General features: G+C 38.4%; 1 protein-coding gene across 3 annotated transcripts in view; it reads left to right on the top strand.

Moving 5' to 3' along the window:
* Nucleotides 1-998: 998 nt before the first annotated feature.
* BLTP1 (bridge-like lipid transfer protein family member 1) overlaps nucleotides 999-13805 on the top strand; it is a 279425-nt gene continuing 266618 nt past the window's right edge. For all 3 annotated transcript variants that reach the window (XM_053574435.1, XM_053574509.1, XM_053574580.1), the window contains exons 1-2: nucleotides 999-1180; nucleotides 2632-2703. The gene's annotated coding sequence lies outside the window, so the exon portion shown is untranslated. The remainder of the gene's footprint in view (nucleotides 1181-2631; nucleotides 2704-13805) is intronic.

Here is a 13805-nt window from a genome sequence, read left to right on the forward strand (position 1 = left end):
GAAGTCACATTGCTTGGTTGGCGTTCCAGTTTGGCAAGATACTGAACCTCTCTATTGCTTAGTTTTTCAATTTGTGAAGTGGAGATAAATGGGGATAATGAGAATACCCTTCACAGGTTTTGGGAGGAGTAAGTGAGTCAATAACCCCTGCTTAACGGTTTGCTGTTGCTAGTATATTACTGTTGGCATGTCTAGTTGTCTTAAGCGCACATTCCAATCTGCTCCAAGCAGTCTGAAAGCTTCCACAGAGCTAAAACTGTTTTCCATTTACTATTTCCAACACAGATTGTACGGAACAGGCACACAAATAAATATCTGTGATTAAGTCTAAACCCAGAAAGTCTTTCCCTTGGTTCGCCCCCTTTGTCTTTAAAAATATTAAGAATAAAACCACTTTTCATTGATATAATAATAATAGATTTAGTTGAGAGTTTCAGCGTGCGTGGCATTATTTCCCATTATCATGCTCCCTTTATTGATCGGGTATGAATACATTTCTTTTTTTTTTTCTTTCTTTCTTTCTTTTTTTTGCAGTTTTTGGCCAGGACCGGGTTTGAACGCACCACCTCCTGTATATGGGGCCGACGCCCCTTGAGCCACAGGCACCGCCCATAAAATACATTTCTATTTCGTGCGGATTCATTGCACTTCATAATCCCATCTGATTCTTCTTCTTTGTTAGCCCCCTTTTCCTACGTGGACTTATCTCTCCCCCGGTATGGAAGAACGCCTTTAACTTTCTCTTTGGGCGGGTAGCAAAGTGATGTTTCAACTTGGTCTCGGAGCCTGGCTGCAGGTCTCTGGCTCCTCCTTCAGCCAGGGAAGAGAGAAAAGGGGCGGAGCCCCGCCGGGTTCCAGGGCGGGGCTCGAGCGGCGAGTCTCGAGGCGCCGGCGCTGCTGACGTGTGACGTTACCAGTTGACGCAGCCGCAGTGGCGTCCGGCCTCAGTTCGGACCCTCCCCTCCTCCGCCCACCCTGGGTGTCAGTGGCCGCGCCCAGGGTCTGGACCTGGAGCGGCGGGCCCGGGCGGCGGGGGTTAGGAGGTGTGGACGCTGGCAGAACTCCACAGGCCGCGTCTGGCTTGGTGCTGCTGCCGCCGCCGCCGCCGCCCGTGCCCAAGGCCCTCGGCGTTCACCGGAGAGAGGCCAGAGTGGTTCCGGGCTGCCTCGGCACTCGCTAGGTGAGGAGACGGGTTAGTCTGGGTGGGGTTGATGTTGGCAACACCTTTTTCCAGGGCCTATAGACCTCAGTAGGGTCAGAGTCTGCGAGGTTTGGCTTCGTCGCGGCTTCCGGCTGCGACTCATCTGATCCCTTTACCATCCTTACCTGCAGCGCGGGGACCTATAGACCGAGTGTCGGAGGTCAGTAGGAAACCTTGGAAGGGCCATGACAGGCAGATGGTTGGCTGAGGGCTCGGATGCAGGAGCGGTCCCTGCGGGTGATGGTGAGGCGGGTGGGCGGCGCTCCACTTGCTGGTGTGTGCCACCCGCAAGCTCGGACTTCAGCCTTGTAAGCAGTGAGTTGCTATAGACACTATACTGCTTAACATAGGGTGGTTGACCAAGGGCAGTGAAGCCGCAACAACCGCCCGCTCCCCGCTTTCTTCCCAAGGGTTGATGTGTTTTGTATTCTGAGTTGGTGCTTGTGCACAACACTACGGAAGAGTACGCTTCAGCGGCATTTCCTTTTGGTCAAAGCAAGGTGAAGAGAAGTTGATTTTCCTTCCGGAGAGTATCAGAGTATTAGGTTGTGTTTTTCCTTCCCGTTGACCTTCGTGTTGACATTTGTTAGACACGTTTGTAGAAGGGAAAAAGTTATTGTCAATTTCTTAAATAAGAAAATCAGGAGTTTTGTGACTGCCTAAGCGCATTCATATATGTTTCAACTGATTTCATGTTGCTGCTTTTACCCTGTATATAGCAATGAAGTTGATATTCTAAGTTAACTAGACTAACTATAAAAATACATGAATCAACCAGAATACTTACCTTATGTAACTATTGAGTGGTATATACATTATGCGCATATATTATCACATTTAATACAACAATCCTATTATAGAGTCTATTGCTATTCTCATTTTATAAGTGAAACAATGAAAGCTACAGCCCTGAAAAATAACTTGTTCCAAGTCAGAACTGTGATTCAAACCAAATAATCTGCCTCCAATTTACAGCCCCTTAATCAGTGTGTTGTAACATCTCTCGGGCATCTTGAGAGTGTTTTTCATTTGATAAAAAGTGTACCAGGTGCTGGGAATTGGAAGGGTACTAAGGCACCATTCTTGCCAGCCAGGACTGAACAGTTTGAGAGAAAAAACTTTTTCAAGGTTACACTTTGATTATGTTTTAAAGGTGGGATTTGACGGCTAGAATTCTGATTACCAAAGTCATGTTCTTACCATAAGTATAGAGGATTTTGAAACCTTTGGAAGGCTTTAGTTTGGAAGATGTCTTATTCTAAATTTTGAAGTATTTTTTATTTGGAAACTTTAAACAAGGAAATGAAATATTGGACTAACATTTATTTCCTCCTGCATGTTCATGTCTAATCACATCATTTCATCTGAAATAGTTACACTGCTGAAAAGGCCAGTGGTTGAATAATTGGTTAAAATGCGATTCTTTTCAGATGTGTTAAGATGAAACACTGGAGAAGGGCCTTCTGAAGATAAGGAGAAGGATAAACAGAACATTGCCCTGGGTAAATATTTTTGGCTAAGATTTAAAGAACAAATTTCCAGTTAAAGCTGGAGAAGTCTTCTGACTTTCTGCTTCACTACTGGTGGTGTATAATGTGACCTGAGAACAGTTTCACCTGACTTTTGGACTATTGATATCTGTTTGACAGTGAAGTCATGTACTTATACTGTACATTGGCAAGAGAAAGCCAAGGTAATCCTTTACTTGATTTTCATGTGTCAACATTCTTTCTCTCTTTTACTTGCTCTTTAGTCTGCCCATGTTTATAAAGGATTTTAAAAAGAAAATAAGAAAATGAAGAAAAATGTTGACTTCTGTTCTTCACAGAATATTGTGTGTGGTTAAACTCAGCTATATTTTTTATAATGAATTCTATGGAGACTTATAGAAGACATGATTAAACACAATTAATAAGCAGTTTAATTCATTTCATAAATATTTGATGATCACACTACTGTACTCATATACACACTTATAGTAATAGACATTGTTCTTCATGCCCTGGAGAGTTTTATAATAGTGAATTTCTTTCTTTCTTTCTTTCTTTTTGAGACAGGGCCTCAAGCTGTTGCCCTAGGTAGAGTGCTGTGGCATCACACCTCACAGCAACCTCCAACTCCTGGGCTTAAGCGATTCTCTTGCCTCAGCCTCCCAAGTAGCTGGGACTATAGGCACCTGCCATAATGCCCAGCTATTTTTTGGTTGTAGTTGTCATTGTTGTTTGGCAGATCCGGGCTGGATTCGAACCCACCAGCTTTGGTGTATGTGACTGGCACCCTAGCCACTTTAGCTACAGGCACTGAGCCATGAATTTATTTCTAGAAGGTAACAATTTTGCAAAAGCATACATTTTCTTGATTTTATATGCAAGGGTGTTTTGGGGTCATGGGACAGACTAGAAAAGGAGCATTACCCACATAGCAAATTTTTGTGTTTATAACAAATTTATCATATTATTTTAGTTAATAAAATGGGGTTCTCTAATGTTGCATTAAGGTACAGTGGGAAAATAGGATTTTTGTATTTTAGCATAGTATTTTTGATATTAAAGATAGTGAAGAATTTAAAAATTTCATGGTAGGTTACCAGAATTTGAGAAAATTTCAGGGAATTTATTTATGACAAATAGAAGTGACATGGTCAGATAGCCAGCAGTCTGGATGATGAATTGGAGGGAGGTGAGTTTGGAAGCCTGATGTTCATACAGTTAATAGGCTTTGGCATAATCCAGGTGGGAAGAAGGAATGTAAAATTTAAAGCAGTGCAAATTGGAATTAAGGGATGGAGATGGGTTTGATAAATGTAAAGAAGGTAGAATGCATAGGATTTAGTGAGTGTTAGAGAAAGTAAAGTTGGCTAATTCCTAACCACTAGTCCATTTCTATTTATGGACATAATTAATGTTTAATAAATATTTGTGGGATGAATAGAAAGAATTCTGTGATATATGCTTTGGGAAGCTGAGTGGATTATGGACTGTTTACTAAGGTAGGGAATATAGGAAGAGCAATAGATTGGGGAACATGACTAGAGGAGATGAGTTCAATTTACCGCCATTATAGTTGAGGCATCTATGTTGTTAGGCAGTTGTGTATGTGGATCTGAATTAAGAATAAAACCCAACTGGAGACATAAATTTTGGAGTCACAGTTTACAAGTGATAGTTAAAAGCAATGGCAGTGAACTGTGTGTGGTGGCTCATGCCTGTACTTCCAGCCCTTTGGGAAGCCAAGTGAGACAGGAGGTCTTGCAGATTGCAATACCAATCTGGGCAACATAGTGAGACCTGTCTCTACAAAAAATTAAAAAAGAAATTAGCCAGACATTGTGACATGTTTACTCAGGAGACTGAGGCAGGAGGATCTCTTGAAGCCCAGGAGTTCAAGGCTGGAGTGAGCTATGATCACACTACTGTACTCTAGCATGGGCAGCAAAGCAAGACCCTGTCTCTAATAAACAAAAACGGAAACAAAACAATGGCAATGGATGAAAGAACTTAGGGAGAAAATGTAGGGTGATACTAGAAGAGAAATAAGAATGGAGAACACCAACATTTAAGGTGAGATGTATGAAAAATGTGCTTGCAAGGAGTGGCCAAGAGAGTCACAGAAGTTAGTTGAAGAACTGAGTTTGGAGAAAAGAAATGAGTATTAGGCATCTATAGACATCAAATAGGGTGAGAACCATTAAAGTATCCGTTGACCATATTTGTTAAAAAAATTGTTGACCTGAGCAAGAACAGTTTTACAGGTGAAGCCAATTCACACTGGGCATGAGATAAGGAAGTAGAAATAGCTTATGTCATTTACTGTTTCAGAAAGTTGGTTTGTAAATGGAGTAGAGAAAAATAAAGGTAGAGTTTTCAGTTTGAGAGAAGGTGTTTGTTTTTTAAAGATATGAGAGCTATAAGCACATTTACAGTGTATTTGCTGAGGATAAAAAGCCATCAGAAAGAAAATTGAAGATACAGGAATGAGGTGGAATAATTGGTGAAGCAACATCACTGACTAAGGTAGAAAGGATTTTTTACAAGCACTCAGGTCAAGAGTACTTTAACCATAATTCTACTGAGACAGGAGGGAAGGAAGTAATGATGATTGTGAATACAGATAAAATTGTATGAGGCAGGGTAGAGGTTATCTAGAGTCCCTACAGGAAACTCCTGGAACAGTTCACTTTTGTAAACAGCAGCCTTCTTAATGACATATTGCTAATGTCTGATGTTTTTGTAAGGTGGAGGGGAGTGAGGTAATTTAGCTTAAGATGGAAGGTATGAACCATCTTGGTAGAGACGGTTGCAAAACTTTCTCACACTTTGTATTAGTTAATTAGTGCTGAGTAAAACATCTCAGAATTTGTTAAAATGACAAAAATTTATTGTCTTAGAATTTCTGTGGGTTAGGAATTTGGGAATGACTATACTGTGCACATCAGGGTCAGTCTCTCATGAGAATGTGCCAGGATGTTGGCTGTAGTCACCTGGGGGGCTCATCAGGGTTGGAGAATTTGCTGCCCTGATGGCTCATTCTTATGGCTGTTGCTTAGAGGCCTCAAGTCCTCATTGTGTGGAGCTTCTGAAGTTTCTTAAGTATCCTAACAAGGCAACTGGCTTCTCCTGGTGCAAGTGATCCAAGAAAGAAGAAGGATGCTCTGATGTAATTTTTGACCTAGTCATATTCTGTTGCTTTTGCCATTTTCTCCTTTTTCTTCTTTTTTTTTTTTTTTTGGGTTTTGGCCAGGGCTAGGTTTGAACCCGCCACCTCCGGCATATGGGACTGGCGCCCTACTCCTTGAGCCACAGGCGCCACCCTTTTTTTTAACTTTTTTAAGTGATGGGATCTCGCTATGTGGCCCAGGCTGGAATGTAGTGGTTATTGGCAGATGTGATATTGGTGCATTATAGCCTCGAACTCTTGGCATCAAGCTATTCTCCTGCCTCAGCTTCCTGAGTAGCTGAGACTACAAGTGAGGATGCTTATCTGTCTTGTTCTTTTAGAACTAAATCACCAAATCAATCCCACATATGTGAGGTAAGTTAATTAAGCTCCACCTCTTGAAGGGAGGAGTATTTTTAGACATTTTTAAAAACTGCATACCTTCTATCCATTGTCAATTTTTTGGGGGACAAATAAGCTCTTTAAAAATATGTAGTTATGGGTTGGCACTTATAGCTCAAGTGGCTAAGGCCCAGCCACATACACCAGAGCTGACAGGTTCGAATCCAGTCTGGGCCTGCCAAACAAAAATGACCACTCCAACCAAAAAATGGCCGTGCATTGTGGCAGGCACCTGTGGTCCCAGCTACTTGGAAGGCTGAGGCAAGAGAATCACTTGAGCCCAGGTGTTGGAGGTTGCTGTGAGCTGTGATGCCATGGCACTCTACCGAGGGCAACAGCTTGAGGCTCTGTCTCAAAAATAAGAAAAGAAAATAGCCGGTGTTGGCAGTGCCTGTGGCTCAAAGGAGTAGGGTGCCAGCCCCATATACTGGAGGTGGCAGGTTCAAACCCAGCCCTGGCCAAAAACTGCAAAAAGGAAAAAAAAAGTGTAGTTATAACCTTTGTGACCATGAGGTGAAAGAGAGGTGCAGACAGATGGGGAGGTGGTTCAGTCAGATTCGGCTCACCTTATAGCTTAGCTTTTGTTGCTCATGATCAGGCGCCATACTTTGATGTCTTATTTCTGTGGTTATTCAAAAACGAGTGATTGCTGGCCTTTGATTTAATGGAGGCTCTTTTTAGGAGAAAAAAATTCCATAGAGGGTAAAATATGAATTTTGGTAAAATTCATATTAGCTCTCAAGCCTGAATTTTAGTACTAGGAGAAAGAAGCTAATTTTTCACAGTAAAGAAACCGAGGACTAAGAGATAATTACTGACTGATTCTCCTAGCATAAATGATATGAGAGGTGGTATAGCACACAGACTCTGGAGCCAGACAGTCTAGCTTCAGATCCCAGTTTAGTCATGTCTCAGCTATGTTTGTGCTTAGCTTCTCACTGCCACAGTTTACTCATCTGTAAAATGGGAAATGGCATGTGGGTAGTTATTGTGATGATTAGATGAGTATATACATGTTAAGGGTTTAGAACAATGCCTGCCACATAGCAAACAGTGAATAAATGTTAGCCATTATTATAATATGTATTATCATTTTAATGCATTAATGCCAAGGAATGAAAATGCTTTAATGTCAACGAATGAATGTGCATTAATGCCAATGAATGAAAATTTCAAATAGTAAGATAACTGACCAAAATGTTTACAGCCTAAACTGGAGACTACTGACTTTATTATATTTTGTCACATTTTACATGTGTATACTATTTCTGTTTATCTCCATAACCTTTTAAAATACTGTTATCAGATGTTACCAGCAGTATTTTACAGGTTATATCCCCGTAAAACTTCCTGATGTAGCCTTTTTAAAAATTGTACTTACATAGTAAAAGTTCATTTTGCATTGTAGCAATATTGTCAGCTCACGAAAACTGGCTACTTTATGGGTCTGTTCAGATCTCTCCACAGCAACATCCTAACACCTGTGGCTCAAAGGGGTAGGGCGCTGGTCCCATATGCCAGAGGTGGCGGGTTCAAGCTCAGCCCCGGCCAAAAACCACAAAAAAACAAACAAACAAAAAAAAACAAAACTTTTTTTCTGAACTTGACATGATTACAGTGTTGGTAAACATATGTGATCAGTCTTCTTCCTTTCCCCCAAGTTCCTATTTTTTAGGGTTGGGTAATGTGACCCAAGTGGCTTAAGACTAGAAGATATTCGAGAAGTCCATGGGCCAGATAGGAGAAAGGAAATCATTTTATTTCAAGAAATAAGTATAATTTTACTTTGCTGATATTAGCATTTTAGTGTTATTATTTAGTGTTCTGGAGTTTTTAAATATAAGTGGAAATGATAGGTGGAATTTTTTTATTAAAAGAGAGTTTCAGTGTATATAGCAGCCAATAAAAAAAAGGGAAAATAAAGCCCCCAAATTAATCAATTTATGGTGTATAAAAGTGGGAGGACTAAACTTTTCACTTGTGGCAATTTCTGTTGATTTCTTTGTATTGCTGACCATGTTGAAAAGTATGATGAAGATAATAATTAGTTCTAAGGTTGGATAATGTTTAAATATTATGGCACCTTCTACATTTAGAGATGTTGAATTTACCTTTTTTTACCCTATTAGATGATACATTTTCTATACCTTTTTAAGAGACTTAAAAAAATTTTAATTCAATCAGTGTTTATGTGAACCAGCATAAATTTCTGGTTATATAAATGAGGTTTGCTAAAGTGAGCACTAAAGTGAGATTTTGTTGGATGATATGACTTTTAGATATTCAGATTTCCTCTGTATATAACATGAAGAACTATTTTTATAGCATAGATAATGATATTAAAGTACCTTACATTTGTTTAGCTTGCTGATTTATAGTGTTTGAATTGTCAGTCATCATGTGTGTATATTTCTTTTGCCTGGGTTTTCATTTGCTTCAAAAAATCATGCTTTCTAGTATTTGTGGAATTATGTATAATATTTACATATCATAAATACATTTAAACAAATCTGTTTACTTAATGCTCTTGGTTATTTATGTCAACTAATTTCTTTTGGTTATAAAATTCCATTTTTTTCTACATTATAAGGAACAAAACACATTTTAATCCTTGTTTGTTCTCAGGTATTTTTATTATTTTTAGTTTTCATTGATTTTGGTTGAATTATTTTTTATTTTTTTATCTTAACATCATTTATTAAAAATTTCACTTTTCATCTCCTGATTTGAAATAATGCCTTTATATTAAATGCCCACATGTATTTGGGTTTATTTCTGAATTTTCTGCTCTTTTCAGTTGGTCTGATTTTTTTTTTTTTTAACTAAATGATAGCTGTGTACATTGATATGATCATGGGGCATCATTCACTAGCTTCACAGACCGTTTGACACACTTTCATCACACTGGTTAGCATAGCCTTCCTGGCATTCTCTCAGTTACTGTGCCAAGACGCTTACATTCCACATTGGTTGAATTATTTTTTAAAAGAACATTAATAATAGTAGCTTAGCTACCACCGCCATGTTATGCTTTTTGTTAAGCCCTGTGCTATAAGTTTTATGTTTACTTTGTTTTTAGTGCCTTTACCATCTCTTCAAGGAAGGGATGGCCATTTTACTACATAACCTAAAGAAAATATCAATAGAAGAGGAAAAGGGGCAGTAGAAGGTAATGAGGTTAGAATCATTTTACTACTTGGAAACAGGCTAAAAGAGATTCAATAACATGCTCAAGGTCTCTCTTTTACAGCTAAGAAAAGGAGAGAGGAGATGGAGCCAACTTTCGATTTCAAATCTAGTTTTATAGCTTACTCAATTTCTAGTATGCCGGATGATTTCCATTATCTCTGTCTGTATATTATTTTACCCCTTTCTTTTATTGGACTTTAGGGTTAGTTAACCAGAGAAATTGTGTTTGTTGTCTTTAGAATCCTAAGATTGAAAGGGATCTGGAATGATTTTCCTACCCTGTTTCCCGAAAATAAGACAGTGTCTTATTTTAAGCTGTGCTCCCAAAGATGCACTAGGTCTTATTTTCAGGGGACGTCCTATCTTTCCTGTAAGTAGGTCTTATTTTTGGAGGATGTCTTATTTTCGGGGAAACAGGGTAAGTAGCAAGGATTTACCTAATCTATTTGACCCTGATAGGATAGTTGTCTGTTTTGTTTGCTTACCTAAACAGAATAGGACATTATATATTTTTAATTTACACACAAAACTCTTGGCTCTGGCCAAAATTTTCAGGAGTCTAAGTTTAGTTTTTTGGATTATTGTCTCCTATTTAAAGTTTTCTTTATCTGAAAGAATCTGAAGCTTTTTGTGATATTTATAGGTCCTACTTGCTAATGAGAAAAGTGCTCTATTGAATCAATTTATACTAATAACTCAGGCAGTCATTCATGGTAGGAATTATTGAAATAACATAAATTTGTCACTGAATTTTTAAAAGAGAATATTGGTTAGTATTCTGTTTGGAGGAATGGATGGTGGTTAGGCTGTGTGATAACATGTTAGGAAAAAGTTTTAGGCAGAAAAGGCCCTTCATATCATTATACACTTTATGGATAATGCAGTTTTTTACACATTCTAATAAAATCTTAACTATATAAAGTTTATATATTTCATTTATATGAGGTGATCAGTGATAGCAGACACTTCTGTACTTTGTATTCTTTGTGTAGCAGCATAGACTTGGAAAGAGTATCACAAAATCATTTGTTTCTACCTTTAGATTAGTAAGTACTCAGACTACTTATGTCACTTTAGAAACAGTGTATAAGAACTAAATACTCCTTAAAACTTCATTTTGGATGAAAATGTTGTATGATCTGATTGTGTTCTACTTTTGTTTTGGGAAGTCCTTCTGCCATGGGAAAGATAAGCGTCTGTCCAGGCAGTTCCTTTGTGTTGGTATTTACTGAGATCTTTCAGAAAATTAACTGGTTTCTTAGTTGCTAAGAAAGAGATAAATAATTTTGAAATTGGGAATCCTACAAAAAATACATCAAGGTAGTTTGTCACATATATGCAGAAACAATGCAGCTGAAAAATTTTCAAGTAATTATATGTTCTGTCTAGTAAAGTTTGGCCTATGGGTAAGAAATGTAGCGATATAATTGTACTAAGCACATAATTCCCAGAATTTCTAGCATACAGTAATGCTATTGTGTACTAATAGGTGTATGATCTTACTTGATGGTGAAGAGATCAAATAAAAGTTGATTTATTTGCCAACTCTTTTTTTTTTTTTTTTTTTTGAGACAGAGTTTCACTGTGTCACCCTTAGTAGAGTGCTTTGACTTCATAGCTCACAGCAGTCTCCAACTCTTGGGCTTAAGCAGTTGTCTTGCCTCAGCCTCCCAAGTAGCTGGGACTACTTTTTTTGTTGTTGCAGTTGTCATCAGTGTTGTTTAACAGGCCCAAGGCCGGGTTTGAACCCACCCGCCTCAGTGTATGTGGCCAACGCCCTAACTACTGAGCTATGGGTGCTGAGCCTATTTGCCAACTCTTCGAACTCATGGATTTTACTTTATGGAAAAGGAACTGTGATTAAATCCAGAAAACTTTAATATAATGATCTGAAGTTAATATCTGAATATTATGTGAATAGCTGTTACACAAAGATTTGTAACTTCATTGTTACAGGAGGGATTTGAGTTGATTAAAATTTTTTTCTTTTATTTTGTTATATTTTGGATTGGGTTATTAAAATGTTGAATATCTTTTATACTTTTGTTTTTTCCATGTTGTCGATCAAGAATATTGTATTGAGATCTCTTTACTTCTTTAGCAGGTGAAAACCAAATTTTCTTGAGGGCAAAAAAGATCATTTAAGAGTCTCTCTGGTCCTGACTGCATTGGAAAAATATTTTCTTATCTTCGACAAAAGCTCATAATTGCATACTTTTTTATAATGATGAATTTATTTCATTCACTTGTGGAACAAATACTTATTGAGAGACTGCTATGTACCAGGAACTTGTTGGGTATTGCACACTCAAATAAATAAAGCAAGCCCCTCCTGAAAGAGCAGTTGTTCAGGGTGGGAGATAGATTTCCAAAACTGATAGTTATAATATGGTATGGTAAGTGCTGAGATACAGGTAGTCATTCAAACAGTATTTATTCAGCATCTTCTATATTGTCAGACATTCTACTAAAGATCATTATAAATATTCCAAATCTTATACTTAATCCTCAGAATTTCTTAAATTTTATTGAATAAATAAGCAAAAAAAACCATAGTCACATGATATATTGCATTTTCTTACTGTGTTGCTATAAATAATCAAAATCAAATAGATACGTTTCCCATGACAATGCCAGGGTAGGCTATGGCTCTTCATAGCTAGGTCTTCTCTAATCATATAGTGTTATACTGACATATTCCAGTTAGAGCCTGATAAAGGAAAACCTCGTTTTCTGCAATTCTGTTTAACTTATGGGATGATATGCAGGGGTCCTCAAACTACGGCCCACAGGCCACATGAGGTGGTGTGATTGTATTTGTTTCTGTTTTGCTTTTTTACTTCAAAATAAGATATGTGCAGTGTGCTTAGGAATTTTTTCATAGTTTTTACTTTTTAACTATTGTCTGGCCCTCCCGTGGTCTGAGGGACAGTGAACTGATCCCCTGTTTAAAAGGTTTGAGGACCCCTGTTTTAGAGGAACCATATAGCCTGGAAGGGGATTAACCAGAGTGCTGAGCTCTCTTGAAGATATGTGGAGTAGGTGCAGATGGGAGTGTGAGGAATGGTTATCAAGTACTTTGTCCCTACTCCCTTTCTCTGAGTTAATTAAATAATTCTCTCTGAGGTGAGGTAGAGCTGAGCTTTTGAGGTAAGCTGTGGTGATGGCCTTCCTTCTACTACTAGGTGTTAACACAAATTAAACCTTAAGAAAAAATATCAAAGAAGAGGAAAAGGGACAGTAGAAGGTAATGAGGTTAGAACCAAGAAAACTCTAGGGATAATATGAAAAGATTAAATAGAAGAGATTTTAAGTAAATATGAACTCATAATTTAGAAAAACATAGAAGCAATTATATTTCTTCATCTCTCTATCACAGAATGTCTGCATCTGGATTTATCCTTTCCTTTGTTCTTCCTATTCAGATAAAGGAAATGCTCCTCTTTCTGTCTCAAAATCTAGTTTCTGCACACATATGTGCTCTGGATGGAAGTGAGATTTCTAAAATCTTTAATTTTGTGTGCTTTAAATTGGTGTGGCTTCATTGTCTTTTCCACAGCATAGGACCATCTTTCTTTTCTTATTTTTCATATATATATATATATATATATATATATATATATATATATATATATATTTTAGAGACTCATTCTGTCAGCCAGGCTGTAGTGCAGTGATAAGATCACAGTTCAATGCAGACTCAAACTCGTGGCCTCTGTCTTCCTACCTGGGTCTCCCAAAGTGCTGAGATTACAAGTGTGAGCCACCATGCTGGTTATCAACCTTTCTCATGAAGAAAATTGTCCTTAGATTTGATATGATTAGTTATAAATAATAACAAAATAGTTCTTTAGTTTGGGTTTCCCTGGAAATAAACCCTGGATAAGGATTCAAGGGCACGTAGTTTACTTGGGAAATGATCATAAAAACTGTGGCTCAGTGAGTAGGGCGCTGGCCCCATATACCGAGGGTGATGGGTCAAACCCAGCCCCTGCCAAACTGCAACAAAAAAATAGCTGGGCGTTGTGGCGGCGCCTGTAGTCCCAGCTACTCGGGAGGCTGAGGCAAGAGAATCATGTAAGCCCAAGAGCTGGAGTTGCTGTGAGCCGTGTGACGCCATGGCACTCTACTGAGGTGGGTAAAGTGAGACTCTGTCTCTACAAAAAAACAAACAAACAAACAAAAAAATTGGTAGAGAAATGGGGAAGTAAGAAAGGAAAGGGATGGAATACAGGGCACTGTCCTGGCAGTTACCACTGTGGACATCTGGAGCTCACTTGCATTGGGGAACTCTCAGCAACCAAAGAAAATACCTCTCTTGGACTATTGGGAAAATATTGCAAGCCAAAAGCAAGGA

This window comes from Nycticebus coucang, chromosome 1 (assembly GCF_027406575.1).
Source record: "Nycticebus coucang isolate mNycCou1 chromosome 1, mNycCou1.pri, whole genome shotgun sequence".
Taxonomy (NCBI): domain Eukaryota; kingdom Metazoa; phylum Chordata; class Mammalia; order Primates; family Lorisidae; genus Nycticebus; species Nycticebus coucang.